Genomic DNA, 12262 nt, shown 5'->3' on the forward strand with positions numbered 1-12262 from the left:
TATCCTTGGGCCCTCGTGCACGCCTGCTCCACTCCAACCTGGGCCCAAGCTGGCCTGCCCACTAGTTACCTGCTCCTCTCTCTCTCTTCTCACAGGGCCCACTACTCAGGATCGCCTTCTCCCTTGGGAAATCTCCTTCCTCTTCCACCATCCACGTGGTAGACAAGCTAGGTAAAAGTCTGTCTTGCTGTCCGATCTTGATTCCATCATCCATATTAGAAGACACATACCTCTTCGATTGGATTAGATTGTAGCTGTCTGATGCAAGATCTGCGAACCAGATTTAATAAAAGTTGTCCTTATTAGCATCCACATCAACAGCCACCCCCACTGTCCATGTGGCAGCCACATCACCCATTTATCTTATGGGTTAGCGCAATCAGCAGTGCTCAGTCCGTGCTATCTCATAGCCTCATCTTCTCACCAAGTTTCGGAGTTCAAGACCACCTCAAATACAAATTTTGACCATAGCAAAGTTGTAGCTCTCGTTGAGAGCTTGTATTTGCACATATGGAAGTCCCCATTTGGATATTGGATCTAGGAGTTATGGTCCCTAAAATCAGTGCTGCGTCGAGAGCTTGTATTTGCACATATGGAAGTCCCCATTTGGGTATTGGATCTAGGAGTTATGGTCCCCAAAATCAGTGCTACATAGAAAAGTTTGAGTTCAAATAGTTTATCTTGTGACGCATTTTTGAAAATCAAGATGATGTCTTCAGATGTTTGAATGATATCAAAGGTGTAGATATTTTCGAGTACTACATGATAGAGTCCTATAACATCATACTCGAAAGACAGTGCTGTAACCAAGCAAGAACCAAACCTAGACCTGGGCCTCACCCAGCTTGGACCCCACCTCTGCCAGCTAGCCTAACTCCCCTAGCCCTAAAAAGGGACCAGCATGCCCTCTCTAGCCCCTTCCCATTCCACCATACCCTACACCACTGCTACCCTGCCCGCATGCTGCCACACCATGCCCTCGCTGTGCTGACGCGTCGTCACCCATGGAGGAGCTGCCTCGTGGCCCCGCCACCATAAATGATGTTTCTGCCCTACAACATGTTGTTAACACCGCTGAGGATCCTCTCCACACCCATGCCCCGCTGGACTACGCAGTCGTGCTGCCGGTGCCTCATGCCTCCACCGTTGGTGTTGTTGTCATCTCCATGAATCCTCCTTCCCTAATCATCACAGTAAGGTGAGGACCCCAAACCAGCCCCTTCCCCTCCTCTTTTCACCTATACGGACACCATTTGTGAGCCCCTAAGCGAACTCCCAGCCCGGTCAAAGACCAATCTGCGCAACCACAATCGTCGCCATCGCAGAACGCCACTCTTTCATGAATGGCATCGGCGTTCCTTGGCCTACTAGAGGTCGGATCACCATTCCCTTTGTCTAACACGTGCCCCAGGATTTTCCCCATTCCCTCACTAACCAAATCAGCTATTAGAGCGTCGACGCCGCTGGGATCACGATCGCCATGCATGCTGCCCGAGTCTGGACCAATTCTGCTTGTTCAGCGTGATTTCAGATCGCGTTCATGTGAACTGGCACTCCAATCCACGAGTCCTTTGGCCAAGATCTGACTCTGATAGACCTGTATATCATCCCAAATTGGTTTGTCCAAAGCTACAATAGAGCCCCCGTTCTTGACGTCACAATGTCTTTTGCCCAGTGCCTGCATATGTCCAGCGCACCAAGAACATCAGCCACATTCCCTAGCAGACCAGAGTTCCAACCATCGATCCCCTCCACTAAGATATGCCCCTGGTTATCCTCAACAATCCCTGGAAGCAGTTCGGCCAGAAGATCATCGACGTTGATGCTTTTGTGGTCGTCGTGCTGTTTCCCCTTGTTCTACTTTCCCCATCAATCCAGCAGCCTTCTCGATGCGCTGACCACCTCACAGGGTGTCCCATCAAGGTTTATACATGACCTGAGGACTGCTTCTCTGTTAGTGCAACGACACGACCGAAACGCGGTTGCCAACCGCACCATGCCGCAACCGTCACCCATCTCATCTCCACTGATCGATCTTCATCTCAGTGGATGATCTGTCCAAACCCATGCCAAAGCATTGTGTTCCTAGGAATTATGAATGTTCCTATTCAGATGATTTCTCAAATTTCATAGCTAATCTTCAACAACGTGTGCATCTTCATCGCTGCATCTGGACACGGCCACGGTTGTACCTGAGAGAAGTCATCGTTGCTTTGCCCATACCTTAGAGGACCCATTCCAAAACCAACCATACTGCTGAGTTAGCCTTTTCATGTTCTACACCATGCTTCCCTTCTTTGCTGAAATGCCACCGAAGCCCAGCATCGATGTTAGTCACCACGTGCCCAATCACCGTCTGTGGCAAAACCCGAGGTGCCGCCATCACTATACAGAGTCACCGGCAGTATCCATAACCCAACAGTGCATTCTGCGGCCATTTGATACATCATGGGCCGTCGAGACTAGACCTCAGTGTACCCCTTCTTTAACCCAAGTTAGCGCTTCCATGGCATGTCAAGTCAACGCTATATCATCCTCTTTAGCCTAGTTAGCAAAGTCTAGTCAGCCCTATACTTCTTGAACCTTGCGCAATGATGTTATCAAGCCTGACGCAATGATTACACAATAAAGCCTTTTCGTGTAGGAAGATAATTCTGATAAACCAGTCTCTCCTTTTCAACCTAATCCATTTCCCGAAAGACCATTCTCCTTTATCCTAATTCTGATTTAGGCAATTCTTGCATCTAAATTCTTATAAATAATAACCTATCCAACCATAGTGTTTTTAAAGTGTTCTGTTAATGTTTGGTATGCTGATCTTAGTGTTTCCTTTGTATTTTTTGTCAGTAGTTCCTGCGATATCGATAATGTTGCAGAACAGTTCAAGGGACTTCAAGACCCAGATTTCGACAACACTGAGTAGCACATTGGAAGAAGGCAAGTGTCCTTGAACATTCAATCCTAGCTTTTCAAATGCGATCTTTATTTCAAATATGCATGCTGATAATTCAGAATCCCATTTACTTATGTTACCATGTTCCATATATCCCTTGTTACTCTAGTTATCAGTAGTGGTTATGTTGGGTAGCTTATGCTTAGCTTTGCACCAGTGTATGGTTGGGCTGTTGGTTAAACATAATTAATGGTCTACGCAACAATGAGTTAAGAATTCTGGTAATTGTTGTAGCAACTAGGAACATAGGGATGTCGAGCAGAAGGTTATATGATGATGGTGCGGGAATGCACAAGTGCGCGGAAGCACTATGGTTGGTGTTAGTGTCTGCTCAATATCCTAAGGACTGGTTCACAGAATGGGTAACCCCAATTAACAATTCAACCACAAGGCTTATATGGGTATGTCATGGCCAGTTAATTAGCAAATCCTCAACATAGTATAAGCCAATTAATGTGAGTTTGCCTGATCTTTTGAAGGTAATATGATAAGTCGATTTGGTGGAATTTTAACGTTGATGATCCAAAGGCTCCGACCAGAACAGATCAAGAACCCTCGCAACCACTACACCGCTACTCTATTGTTATCAATCGTGCCAAGATGCAGTTGACCTCGCTAAGAAGGCTTTTCCTGCAAGTGAATCAAGAACACAAGCAAGAACAGGTAAATGCAATTTGTATATTGATGATTACCAATGAAATGCTCAAGATTGGGGTTCTACAAACCGATAAATGGTGAAACTATCTAACATAGAATAATCTAAGTAAAACCCTATCCTAAAACTACAACAGCTACTTTGTCTATATAGGGGGTCTGAGGAAGCTGACCTAGGGTTGTGCAGCCGTGGAAAGAGGTATACACAACCTGGACTCCAACCCCGACACGATTACATGACCCGAGAAGGTCCAAAATGGTACAAAGAAAATTGAAGCGATGGTTGTGGTGTATGGTAGCAGCCAACAATGATCCCATTCTAGTGAACTATTCGGTAAGTTGCAAATAAAACTAGAAAAACTAGACATGACATTAATATTGCTACTGCAGTCCTCTAAATGATCATTTTGTGTTACAAAAATAGAAGTGCATTTGTACCTTTGTGTAACATGTATGGTGCAGCAAATGTCTCCTTGTTCTCCTTGTTTTTCTTCTCATTTTCCTTTTCTTGTTTGTTCGCATTTTCCTGCAAATGTTAGGCACAGGTAGAAGTGCAGCAAGGGGTTGCTCCTCCGAAAGATGCACTCCCTCTTTACAAATAGATGTATGAGATTGAGGAATAAATTTTTCTCTCATAAGAATTTTCATTTCATTCCATGTTCGAGGAACCTCATTAGAAGCACACAAATTCTTCCACCAAATTGATGCATAATTAGTTAAAACACTATTAACATTTCTAATCTTCTTGTTTTCATAAATTCGACATTGTGCAAAATTTTTATCTATTGTTGTTTCCCAATCAATGTATTCACTGGCACCAAATCCATCATAAGAATGAATAGATGAGAGGGTCTTACAGCCTATGGGAGGAGATGTAGTAGTGCTGGTGTGGCTCTCAAGCAACTTCTTCTCTTCATCCATTGCATGGTTGATTTTCTTATCCTACAAAAGGTTATCAATAGCAGGAGACAAATAGCTAGATATATCCTTAGTTGAATCTAAGGCATTTTTGCATTTCAAAGCATAGCATTGCAGCTCATTATCATAATTTTTTCAGCAAGGTCAGATTTAGTAGCAAGCATAATACAGCTTTGCTGATTTTTAGATGGGCAAACAAAAGTAAATGATGACTTGATGGTCATATTATTCTCTCCCACTTGAAGCAAAGCCATCCTCAGTTTTGAACAAATATCAAATACTTCTTTCCTCCTATTCAAAACAATAGTTTTGTTGTTCTTGTGCTCCTGACAATATTCTTCTATGGATCTATTGCCTTGGTTTAAGTGCTGTAATTTCTTATGCAGGTTATGTTTAAAAGACGGTGGAACAAATCTATTACATATAGCAACCTTTAAGGCATTTCATGTAGTAGGTGCTAATCCATCGATGCATTCTCTATTTCACCAGATAATTGCATCTAAATCTTTAAATTCACTAATGGCTTGCCTAACTCTATGCATTTTAGGAACTAATTGAGCGTTAAACTTTTGTTCGTCCATCATCTCCTAATATAAATATTTTTAAGCATCATAGGCACCCGCAAAAGATGGTATAGTAAACTTAACCTTAGCAAATGGATCATCATTAACTCATAGGTTATGTTGCTGAAAATGATTACCTCTCATACCTTGATGGTTGAAGTTTAATCGGTCCCATTTTCGTGCATCAAAGGTGTCTTGTCCTTACCTCAAAATTTCATCAACGGCAACAAACTCGTCATGTTCATGGGCTGCACCATAAGGGTCCATACTGCCGTTGTTTGGTGGTTTATTGACAATCAATCAAAACATGTATTGAGCATAATAATACTATCGTTGAGTCACTGCAATGTGGTATTTGTTCCTGCAAGTTTCTTATCAATGTCGTCATTAATAGCTTGTCGATAATCATCCAACAACATTGTGAGTTCTTCCCTCAAAACACACTCTTTCGTATCCGATGTTTTACCTGCCATGGTTAGTAGGAAACAAGAGACAACAATAGTATTCCTATAAACTATTAGGTGGTGGAGATTGAAATGGAATTACACACTCACAAGCATCTTACCACGCTCTTGCAAGTGTTCTTACCAATCACAATAGGTGGCACAACCGGTGACTGGTTCGTGATACCTTATCGAGTGCGAGTGAGGAGGTTGCAAAGGGAGAACTGTTCTGATCAAGTGAAAGTGGAGCTTGGACATGCAATATTTAGTAGCAAGGAATGACAACTAATGAAATCAAATTAGCAAAGCTGAATAAAAGTCCACGATACTTGTCACATTTGCTGGCCCGAACGTGTTCCTAGAACTAGCTCAAGCAAGCCGAATAAAATAAGGTAGAACCAAGCACAATGGAACAAAATTCGCAATGCCAACTAAATTCTCTTTCTTTTGTTCTTCTTCTTTTTTTACTCTTTTTTTTTGCACTCTTTGTTTCCTTTTTTTGGCACTCTTCGTTTCTTGCTTTTTTTTTTTTTTGCGAATGTGACACAAACTCAAAATTCCTCTACTACCTTTTCTAGGACCAAAGATGCATGTAGATCACAAAATTTTTTCGAAGAGCAAGGGTCAAACTCCTCTACTACTCTCTCTCTGAACTTTGGCTTGCTCTGTTTTCGCTAAGGAGTTGCTACTCAAATTTTGTCGGACAATGTCGATATGAAGGGTGTGTCGGGGTGTCCGAGAGCAACCAAAAATAGATAGACTCCGACTAGGTTGTGGAGGTGTAATCGAGTGGATAGTAGAATCCAACTAGGTGGTCGAACCCGAAAGGATGGTCGAATCCGACTAGTTGGTGGATTGCGAGGAGGTGGTCGAAATGACTAGTGATCGAATCTGAGTAGATGGTCGAAACGACTAGTAGTCAAACCCGAGTAGATGGTCGACTCGGCTAGTAGTCAAACTCGAATGGATGGTTGAAGCTACTATTGGTCGAACACGAGTTCATGGTCGACTCGACTAGAGACAATCTTGGCTATAGCAAACAAGGCCAGGCTGGGATACTCAGTGACTAAATTAGCAAAGTCTTGACACTAAAAACTAGAACACGATTACTCGACCAACAACAAAGACATCAGCAATGGACTCAAACTCAAAAACATGAAAACTAAAAACAAAATTACGAAAGGCACAAAGTGGTTTGGATAGCGGAAAAACTAAGATCTAAATCCTTTTTCTTGTGGGGCAATTTTCTGGACTCTAGGTAATGGAACACAATGGAACAAAGGGAATAACTGAGATTACCTAACATGCAACCAAAGCTCTGATACCAATTGATATGAGTTTGCTCTATTTGGTAGAGTTTCGACGTTAATGATCCAAAGGCTCCGACCAGAATAGATGGAGAATATTTGCAATCACTACACTACTACTCCATAGTTATCAACCATGCCAAGATGCGGTTGACCTCACCAAGAAGGCTTTTCCTACAAGCGAATTGAGAACACAAGTAAGAACAGGTACATGCAATCTGAATATTGCTGATTACGAATGAAGTGCTCGAGTTTAGGGTTCTACAAACTGATGAACAACAAACTGTCTAAAATAGAATAATCTCAGTAAAACCCAAACCTAAAACTATGACGGCTACTGTGTATATATAAGGGAGCGTGAGGAAGATGAGCTAGGGTTATGCAGCCATGGAAAGATGCATACAAAACCTGGACTTCGACCTTAACTCGATTACATGACCTAAGAAGGTCCAAAACGGTGATACAATACCTTATTCCATTGACTCTGACTAAACTACAAGAAATATTTGGTTGAGACCAGATCCATTATAAAGGGCTCGTCATAAGCTTCTCAGGAACTCCAAGAACATCTCAAATAGACTTCATATGTGAGAGTTATGCCTATTTTACTAACGTGATGTGCTGAAACTCGAGTAGACTTTGGAGTTTTGCTAACGTATTTTTGTAAGAATCAGATAATGTGAGGCTAAGTGATCGGGATCATGTATGCACATTATCTATCGGAGATGGAGATGACAGTGAGCCATTGGGCAATGGATCAGGGCTCAACAGACTCTAATTATTTTTGCATTATTTTATAAGCATGCATGTTGTGCAGGTTTCACCTCCACGTGGTGGAGGTGCAGGCGTCATCCGTGACAGAACTGCTCAGGCTATCAAAATCGAGCGTTGCTATCTCGAGGGAGGTGATCGAGTCTGGCAGAAAAGCAGTGCCAGAAATCTAGATTTGTTAAAAAGCATAATAATGATGTCCAATGATGACGTCAAGGTGAGGTTGAGCTGTGTCTAGATAATGTTACGGCTTACGGTGCTTCTCTAAAGTTCTTAAGCAACAAAATAACACAAAAGCATAGAAGTATGCTATTCTTTATAAAGAAAATATATACAATGAGGATCGAATTCACCTTGTGTGTATCCGAGGGAGACATGCCCTTATCACCAATGGTGGTGTAGTAAGGAAAGAGTGATTCTTTCTGGAGCTACAAGGTGCAAGAGGGGGTTTCTGGGTGGTGTGATGCCACTTTGACGGCGGTGAAACCTCATCCGACTTATTCTTGTTGGGAGGATATTTTGTAATGGCCTCATAGTGAAACCTATTCACACACGTCAGAAGTGTGTAAGTGCTATGATGGCACGGGCATTCGGGGATCATGACTCGTGCGTAAAGTTAGACGACCACTATAGAGTATAAACTGATATATCAGTCGTGCTCGCGGTTAAAAGCAGTGTGGTCCCTTTACATGATTATTTGGTTCGGTTTAGTTCTAGTGGATCATAGTGGTGAGAACTGTGATTCGAGGTTTTGTTGGTTAAGAAGTGGATGGATCCTTTGTGGAACAAGGTGGTTGGTACCTTAGCTCAGGTTTTGCAGATCTTTCACATAGTAAATATGTTGCTTTCATAATTATTTTACTACTAAAATGATATTGATACAAATAAACCTCGGAGTTAAGCCATTCTTAATATTGGCCCACATGTCATACTTACCCAGACTTACTGAGTATTCCATGTACTCACACTTGCTATACCTAAATATTGTTGCTCAGTCAGGGAAGATTTTGAAGTCTTCGCAAAAGATAGCATGTTCTATGGTGTGTTCTTTGTCGATTGTATGTGGAGTCGTCCAGTTGAAGATAGAGGCCACGCTTAGTTCTGCTATAGTGTATTTACTATTTGGTCCTCCATGGTCCCTTTTATAAGATCAAAGTTACGTTTAAGTAAAGAATATTGTTTTTGTTATTCATTTACAACATCACTATATATATGAAATTCGATTCTGATATATATATATAGTTTACATTCAATTTGATCTTAAAACTGGCTATGACAAGAATCACAGAGTCCGAGTTTGGCATGAGATCAGGTTCGGCCTCTGAGTTTTCTTAAGTTCAAATCGGGCTCAGGAAAAGATATGGAGGCCTAAAGATGTCGTGAAGCTTGAGGATTCTATGGTTTAATGTTCCGGGGTGGATTCATTTCTACCTCGTTCCAATTTTGCTAGGTTTGAAAATGGCCGGTGGCGGATCCCCTTTTTAGAACTCACCAACGCGTCGGGTTCTGGGCAAACACGTGTGGGCTCTTCCTAGCGGTCTCTTGAACACTTCTAGAAGGCGGGTTGCTAGTGCTTGGTTCGGTTTCGTTGCGGCCATGCCGGGCGGTCAACAGAGAGAAGAGAGAGAGAGGAGGGAGGAAAAGGTGGGCCGGCTGGTTGATTGATGGACCGAAAGAGAGGCAGAACAGTGAGTTGACGGCTCAATGGGTTCTATACCCTTTTTCTTTTTTTTCAATTCTTTATTCTCTTGTGTATTCATGTATACGTAAACAGTACATACACTTATACATATATATTAGCTCATATATTCCATAAAGCAATCACACAAGCAATCAGTTTATAGATACATATTTATATTAAAAAAAACTAGCCCTCCATATGTATATGTGCCTATTCATATAACACACATACTCACATACATGTATATATGCATATATGCACATATATACACTTAGGGTTTTATTTAGTTTTGGAAAAAAATATTTTCTTTTATATATTTTCTTATTTTCTTGGATTTTAGAATTTGGGCTTTGTTCCCTATCTGTGATATAGGTTAAATACCGTATGTGATAGCTTATCTGTGGTAGTGGTATCCTTATATAATTTGTTTATTGCAGTTGAGAAGCTGATGGAGAATGCGTTAGATCTGATCCTGTTCGTATCAAATACGATAAAGTCGTTGTTGCCCTCATGTGCACCTCACAGGTAATCGAATATGCTGCTTTGCTTACCACTAGAGATAATGGCCTGTCCTTTTTGCGGAGCCCAAGAAAAGCAAATGACACCACTAACATGGCATCACGAGGAGTGTCCGGTAGGCGATTTTGTCAAACGTTCACACGGTGGATCTCGTGCATCCAGATGCAAATGGACATTTGTAAAATGCAGAAGGTGATTTATAGTCGCCAAGATAAGGTCAAGATTAGGTAGGCATGTGCATTAGGTCTTCCAATACGGACAAAAGAAATGTATGAGCCCTGCCGCGGTAGCCACAAAACATCATAGTCATTTCAGATCGGCGCTCTTTTGCTTATTGATTAAGCAAGCGGAGTTGGTATAAAATACCTGTCGACCTTAACCACATTATAGTATATTGCCCCAATAAAGTACTACATGTGTTTTTATTGTTTTGAAAACCAGTACAACATGGGTAGCACTTGGTGCAGTACAAGATTTCTAGTACTACAATATTATTATCTTTGTTCTTTGGCGATGTGCCCGAATCTTTGGCATGTTAGGACAAATAATTTAATTACGCATGACTTACGAGATAAAAAAATAGGCACCATTTACATTGGCACATAATGACCCATGAAGTAACAACTCTCGAACACAGGACCGCCACTCGTCTGCTATATTTTGCTACTTAATTAGCTTTATCAAAAAAATTCTTTAGTTCAGGAAACTTGTTTGACATCATGAATTTTGGATTGCCAAATTAATTGCATAACAGAATTCTCCTTTCGAATTTCTTGTAGTTGCTAAAGTTTTCTATGCTTCCCATAGTTGGGAGTTTTTCTCTTAAATTAATTTTGCAATCTCAAAATGAAGTCCATCTTGTCTGTACGTTTTAAATGTTTAATTCACAGAAATTGTACATGGTATGAATATGAAATTTAACTCTAGGTCCTGCATTGTATACAGTAATTTTAGCCCTAGATCCTGCATTGAGTGCAATAATTTTGAGAGTTTTCACAGAATTTGTGAACAAGGTTAAACAGTGAGCAAATTAAAATGGCATTGGTGAATAAATTACACATAATTAAATTGGTAATTCAACCCACTTTACATGAATCAATATCGAATAAATCATTAAATATAAAAATAAAATTGTATTAAAACATGAATTTTGATATTTTTAATGTTCGATATTTCTTTGAATTATTTACTATTCTTGTAACGCATTGCATGATTTTCATAAGTCTGTATAATTACTGATCATAATTAGTTGAATATAAATTCCTGAAGCTTTTACAGTAGGTCCCAAACACACATCAATATGTATGCAAATTTCTCTAGATTTTTCTAAATAAGACTAAACTTAGAAATAAATCAATTGAATCGCAATAATTAGTTTAATGCAAAATAGATTAGGACATGCACCGCACAATACAGGCCAATGTCCAAATTTTTTGTTTCCAGAGACCAACCAGGGCCTGCTGCAATTGAACCCAGCTGCGGGTTATATATTCCTTCCTCTCCGGTCTCTCCCTCCAGCATGCACTACCTTAAAACGGGTTATCATAGACGGTTATTAAACCCTATAATAAACGGTTTTGTTTTCAGTCTTTGCAAAAGTATCTATGATATCGAGCTTGTCACAGATAAGTAACATTCCGTCTGTAACAAAGCTACATACAGATAGTTTTTGTTAATATATGTCTATGTCTTATGACATATCACAGATGATTTTTGTTAATGTCTGTCTGTGTCTTACACATCACAGATGATTTTTGTTAATATCCATCTATATCTTAAAACACATCATAGATGATTTTTTTCGTAAGGTCTGTCTGTGATACTATTTGTTAGAAAAATAGAATTTTGGACATAGAAAATATAAGAAAATCTTTTTCCACCCATGCCACGTCATTAGGCGACCCATGCCATGTCATGACACAAGTCATGCGATTTTTCGCACAAAATATGCAAGAGTGTGGTTTGTGATCATCAAACCTACAACCTCTAGCCTCACGTATAGCGTCCTTACCATCTCAATTATACATCTTTGTGGATAGCAATAGGATATTGTATCATTTTGAACCTTGTCGTTGGAAACATTGGATAATTATTTGGGCATTTAAACGACTTCAAATAAAAAGGTTATAAATTGCTATGTTGTAGATCTAGTCGAGAGATAAAATTTCCATACAAATTTTTCTTCTAATGGCGCCATTTGAAGAATCATAAAATATTTACCATACAGACAAAAATAGTTTTTCTTAATATCCATCTGTGTCTTATGACATATCCCAGATTGCTTTTTCTCAATGTTCGTATTTGTCTTATGACATAGGTTTTTGTTAATGCCCATCTGTGTCTTATGACACATCACAAATAATTTTTCTTAATGTTTGTCTATATCTTATCACAGACGATTTATATCGAAAACCGTCTGTAACTTCTAGCACACTAAGACGGCCGGTGATGTT

This window comes from Phragmites australis, chromosome 10 (assembly GCF_958298935.1).
Source record: "Phragmites australis chromosome 10, lpPhrAust1.1, whole genome shotgun sequence".
NCBI classification, from domain to species: domain Eukaryota; kingdom Viridiplantae; phylum Streptophyta; class Magnoliopsida; order Poales; family Poaceae; genus Phragmites; species Phragmites australis.